This window comes from Papio anubis, chromosome 8 (genome assembly GCF_008728515.1).
Source record: "Papio anubis isolate 15944 chromosome 8, Panubis1.0, whole genome shotgun sequence".
In the NCBI taxonomy this organism is placed as follows: Eukaryota; Metazoa; Chordata; class Mammalia; order Primates; family Cercopithecidae; genus Papio; species Papio anubis.
Window position 1 is genome coordinate 90,996,512 of NC_044983.1, and position 6,225 is coordinate 91,002,736.

The 6,225-nt window shown below is 37.4% G+C and overlaps 1 non-coding gene across 1 annotated transcript; it reads left to right on the forward strand.

Annotated features, from left to right (window-relative positions):
* The first annotated feature begins 5,207 nt into the window (after positions 1–5,207).
* On the forward strand, positions 5,208–5,313 carry LOC116268688. The gene has a single exon (XR_004175861.1). It is a non-coding gene; the product is annotated as a U6 spliceosomal RNA (small nuclear RNA).
* Positions 5,314–6,225: the final 912 nt, after the last annotated feature.

A 6,225-nucleotide genomic window follows, 5' to 3' on the forward strand; every position in this document is an offset into this window, starting at 1 on the left:
TATTGTGAACAATGCTGCAAGAAACATATGTTTCTTGTCTTTATAGTAGAATGGTTTATAATCCTTTAGGTATATATCTAGTAATGGGATTGCTGGGTCAATGGTATTTCTGATTCTAGATCCTTGAGGAATCACCACACTGTCTCCCATGTTTGAACTAATTTACCTTCCCACCAGCAATGTAAAAGTGTTCCTGTTTCTCCACATTCTCTCCAGCATCTGTTGTCTCCTGACTTTTTAATGATCACCATTCTAACTGGCATGAGATGGCATCTTACCTCCACTCTATTAGGTTTAAATTTCTAAGTTTATATATAGCCACTTATAGGTAGGACAAAGGGTATATATTCAGGTAGAATCACCAGAATTATAAGAATTACCAGAATTCCTGCTGTAAAATAAAATGAATGTTTTTATTGCTCATGAATACTGCTTACTATTAAATACTATCACAGTTAGTTTATGCTTATGATCAATAACTTTTTATCCCCGACCAGATGTTTAAATGCAGGATTGTGCGAATTCGTACCTAAACCTTAGCAACAATAGCTGAGTGTGTGTTGGAGCATGTGTTTTTGTATACGTGTGCGTTTTCCCTTCGGAACAAAATCATCTTCAGCTGAGGAAGTGATCCTTCAAAAAAAATAGCTTTGTTACATGAACAATCATGACCATTCAGAAGTGTAAAGTTAGTTACAAGAAAAAATAAATGTCCTTAGCTGATTTGCAGCTGTATAACTGCAGCTCTGTTTTCTTTCTCACCCTGGAGCAGTTTGGTCCTGATCTTCCATAGGAAATCTCTTCCTAACCTAAAAGAATTATGTGATGTGTCACTTGATTTTTCTCTGCAGTGTCTTTTGTTTGTTACATAATCTTAGTTCAAAAGAAAAAAATAATACTTAACCTGGAATATGGAAATGAAACAAGCCTTATAAAGAAAAGCCAGTGCTTTGTGTGGATATTTCTATATGAGGTAGGAAAAGGAAGTATTGCAGGACTTCAGGAATAGCCACTTTTTCTTTGAATGAGTACTAGGTAAAATGTAGAACTCACCAAAAAGTGATGTATGGAACTTTGTTTTTCCATCACCATTAAAACCCTGAGTCTACGATTTACTATTGCAGAGTGATCCTTATAATGTAATATAATCCTTATATTTATCCTTATATAAATGATCATGGTTTGAATTCTTCCTTTAGCTGCATTTGGGGTCTGAGAGTGTTAAGAAAATAATTGGAATGAGCTAGTACAAATCACTAATCTTACAAAAAACTTACAGCCAAAGGGAAGGGTCAATAATGATATATCATTACATCCACTGGAATGGCTACAGTTAAAAAGTCTAATAACACCAGGTCTGAAGTGACTGGAACTCTCATACAGTGCTGGTGGGAATATAGGATGATATCACTTTGGAAACAGTTTGAAAGTTTTTTATAAAGTTTAGCACACACTTGCCATATGACATAGAAATTTTAGCAGCCCTAAGTATTTGCCCAGAAAAAGTAAAAAAAAATCATGTCTACACAAAGATTTGTTTGAATTAGCTTTGTTCATAGTAGCCCCAAATGGAAAACAACTCAAGCGTTTGTTAACAGGTTAACAGATAAATAATTCTACTACATCTAAACAATGGAATATTACTCAGCAATAAAACAGAGGAACTGTTGATTTATGCAACAACCTGGATGAATGTCTGGAACAGTCTTCTGAGAAAAATAAGCGAGACATGAAAAACACATATTGAATAATTCAATTTATATAAAACTCTAGATAAGACAAGTAAAATCTATAGTGATAGAAAGTAAATCAGTGTTTACTAAGGCCAAGGGTGGAGGTTGGGAACTGGCTGGGAAGGGTTACAGAGCACCATTGGAAATGATAGAAATTTTCATATTTTGATTGTAATGGTGGTTTCATAGATGTATGTATTTGTCAAAACTCCTTGAACTGCAAACTGGTTCCCCACCAGAGACACAGCAAAGGTGGGGTAGTGGGAGAAGGGCACTCCAAGCTACATAGAGTAGGGGCATGCAGTATCTGCAGAGATTTTAAAATAATGATGAAACTGACTAAAAGTCAATCTGATTTTTATTATCCCCATGTATCAGCAATTCTAAACAATGTCAGTGAGAAAATCACTTCTCTCAAAAAATTTTCATTAGTCTAAATTCAAAACAATTGTTGCCGTTATTTATTTTTCGATAATACACATTGCAAGCCTCAAAGTAACACTTGTAGTTCAGGTTTTCACCAGCTATACCTTACATCAATGCAGCAGTAGCTTCCTAGGCCAATTGTTTTCATTGTAGTCTCTTTTTATTCCAATCTGTCCTTCGTACTGCCACCAAACAGCTCCTCTGATTAAAGGTACCCACTGTTTGCTTTCCCTAAAGATTAAGGACAATTGTCTAGCTAGAAAAACTAACACTTTCAGGTTCTGGTTCCAATTCTTCCTTTCTAGACCTTCATAAGCCACTTCTCATCATACTTCCTATTTTAGTATATCTCACAGTGTAGTCCATGGACCTCTGCATTGGAATCACAGCATGAGATGGAGGGCGGAGATGGGTATACCTATGACCTGCCCCAGATCTGCAGCATTAGAATATCTATGGAGGCAAGTGAAATCTGGATCTCCTCAGAGAATTCTTAAGCTAAGCATAATAAAATTTAAGTATTTCTGCCATATCTTCACCAGCTATTTCATTGTTTTCCTGAATATGCAGTTACCATCACATAGAAACCTTTGTTTGGTAGTTCTTTTTCCTCTCCTGGAATACACCCTTCTACCTTATATTTCCCTCTCCTTCCCCTCCCCTCCCCTCCCCTCCCCTCCCCTCCCCTCTCCCCCTTCCCCTCCCCTCCCCTTCCTTTTCTTTCTTCCCTTCCCCTTCCCCTTTTCTTCCCTCTTTTCTTTCCTTTTTGACAGAGTCTTACTCTGTTGCCCAGGCTGGAGTGCACTGGTGCAATCTCAGCTCACTGCAACCTCCACCTCCCAGGTTCAAGTGATTCTCCTGCCTCAGCCTCCTGAGTAGCTGGGATTACAGGTGCCCACCACCTGTAATTTTTGTATTTTTAGCAGACATGGGGTTTCACCATGTTGGCCATGGTTGGCCAAGCTGGTCTCGAAATCCTGACCTCAGGTGATCCGCCTGCCTTAGCCTCCCAAAGTGCTGGGATTACAGGCATAAGCCACTGTGCCTGGCCCTTGCTTTTCTTCACAAAGTGAATATTTACAGCGTATTTTAAAGGCCAATGTAAATGTTACTTCTTTATGGAAGCTTCTCTGCTCCTCCAGTATCCTTCTTTATGCTTCTTTAACACTTCTTATACACATACAGCTCACATCGCTTGGTGCTATAGTTATTATGGTAGCCATTTGTGTTATTTCCAAAATAGTTCTGGTTTCCCTTCTTCTTGACAGGATTGACTTCTTGGCCCTTGGTCATTAGGAGGCATATGACCAGTTCTGACCAATGAATTGTGAGTGAAAGTCTATGTGCCACTTCCACAAAAGAGAGAGCATTTATTACAGCCCTATTTTCCTTTGCTGTGGCAACTTGGTAATTTTCCAGCAGTGGTTATGGGCATTCATCTGAAGGGACAATTGACCGGGATTGCTTTGTGAGCTTTGATGTCTACCACCCACACATATATTACTTAGAGCTATTGGTAGCAATACCCATCAGTGATTCAAGGACTTTCTGTAACAATTTGGACCCCATTTTTTTTTTTTTTTGGCTCTTTGCTCTTCAGTAAGCTGAAGCATGTGAGAGAACATGGAGGCAGCATGGAGCACAGATTGAAAAGCAGTTTGGACCTGGGTTCAAAGCCCAGTTCTACCATTTATTAGCTGTGTAACCATGATCAAGTTACTGAAGCTCTTTAAATTTCTGTTTTTAAATGTTTTATTTTATTTTATTTTATGATTTATTTATTTATTTATTTTATTATACTTTAAGTTCTAGGGTACATGTGCATAACGTGCGGGTTTGTTACATATGTATACTTGTGCCATGTTGGCATGCTGCACCCATCAACTTGTCAGCACCCATCAACTCGTCATTTACATCAGGTATAACTCCCAATGCAATCCCTCCCCCCTCCCCCCTCCCCGTGATAGGCCCCAGTGTGTGATGTTCCCCTTCCTGAGTCCAAGTGATCTCATTGTTCAGTTCCCACCTATGAGTGAGAACATGCGGTGTTTGATTTTCTGTTCTTGTGATAGTTTGCTGAGAATGATGGTTTCCAGCTGCATCCATGTCCCTACAAAGGACACAAACTCATCCTTTTTTATGGCTGCATAGTATTCCATGGTGTATATGTGCCACATTTTCTTAATCTAGTCTGTCACTGGTGGACATTTGTGAGAACGAAAATTTCTATTCTTAGGGATTGTGGTGATAAACAGATAAGATAAGATGTAACCACGTTAGCACATTGCCAAGCATCTCATATTACAATGGTGACGATAAAAGACCATCTGCATCCAAGGGGACACATTGCATGAAGATTTTGCTTTCTTAAGTCACACATCAAATATCTAATTCTGTTGTCTAAGCCTTCTGGCTCAGTTGAGTAGTTTTTTCAAACAGAAAAACGTGATTACATATATTGAGAAAATAATCAGGTGAGAACCTTTACATAAAACTGAGAGCTAAAAATATGCTTAAACCTTTGTTTAACAACGTTATTTTTTAAATCCTGAACTTTACAGTTTTGTCTAACAGCCACAAAGAATTAGTACTATAAAAATATCTGTGTATTAAGAGGACATACTATTTATTGTTGTTGCTTTTCTGGCAGTCTCACTAAAGTATGAAACTTAGGTATAAAGACAAAGATATTTATAATTCAAAATGTCTTCAGAAATAATTTGATTTACTATTTTCATTTAACAGTTGGAAAAACTGTAACCTAGTTAGATTATGGGATTTATTAGGATTAAACCCCCACGTCTCTGAATCAGTGATTTTACCCTAACACGATACCTCCCTAGACTTGATGCTTTAGTTATTGTTTACCAACAGCTGCTGTACTATTAATGTTAATTTACTCTTTTACAAGAACTCTCCAGAAGCATAAAAACATACAAGAAGAGAATGAATACCCAAATAGTCCTTACCCTAATTGAATCTCACATCATTTAAGTTATTCTGTTGATTCATTCATCCTAGTATCCTCAGAATTTAAGTCTTATTCATGTGCCTGCTTTTGCAGCACACATGCTAAAATTGGAATGATACAAAGAAGATAGCGTGGCTCCTGCACAAGGATAACACAGAAATTCATGAAGCGTTCCTTATTTTTACAAAGAGAAGCCTGTCAGGTGAATAGTTTCTTTGACAGAAACCTTACAAGCCACAAGAGGTTGAAGGCCTATTTTCAGCATCCTTAAAGAAAAGAAATTCCAACCAAGAATTTCATATCCCATCAAATTAAGCTTCATAAGAGAAGGATAAATAAAATTATTCTCAGAGAAGACAAAGCTAAATGAGTTAGTTACCATTAGACCTGCCTTACAGAATGTCTTTAAGTGAATGCTGAACATGGAAACAAAAGATCAATACCTGATACCAGTGGCAAGTTGGATAAAGAAGCAAGACCCCATTGTCTGCTGTGTTCAAGAGATCCACCTCACATGCAGTGACACACACAAGATCAAAGTAAATGGATGGAGAAAAACCTGTAGGCAAACAGGAAACAAAAAAAGAACAGAGGTTGCTATTCTTATATCAGACAAAGCAGACAATGATCAAAAAAGACAAAATGACATTACAAAGTAATAAAGGGTGCAATTCAACAAGAAGACATGACTATCCTAAATATACATATGCATCCAATATTGGAGCATCCAGATTCATAAATTAAGTTTTAGAGACCTATGAAGAGACTTAGGTAAACACACAATAATAGTGGGAGATTTCAACACCTCATTGATAGCATTAGACAGATCATTGAGGCAGAAAACTAACAGAGATATTCTGAACTTAAAACTCACAGTTGTCCAAATAGACCTAATAGACATTTACAAGACACTCCAGCCAACAACAGAATATACATTCTTCTCGTCTGCATACAGCACATACTCTAAGATTGACCACATGCTAAGCCATAAAGTACCAACAAATTCAAAAAGACCAAAGCTATACCAACTACACTCTCAGACCACAGCTCAATAAAGATAGAATTCAATACCAAGAAGATATCTCAAAACCATAC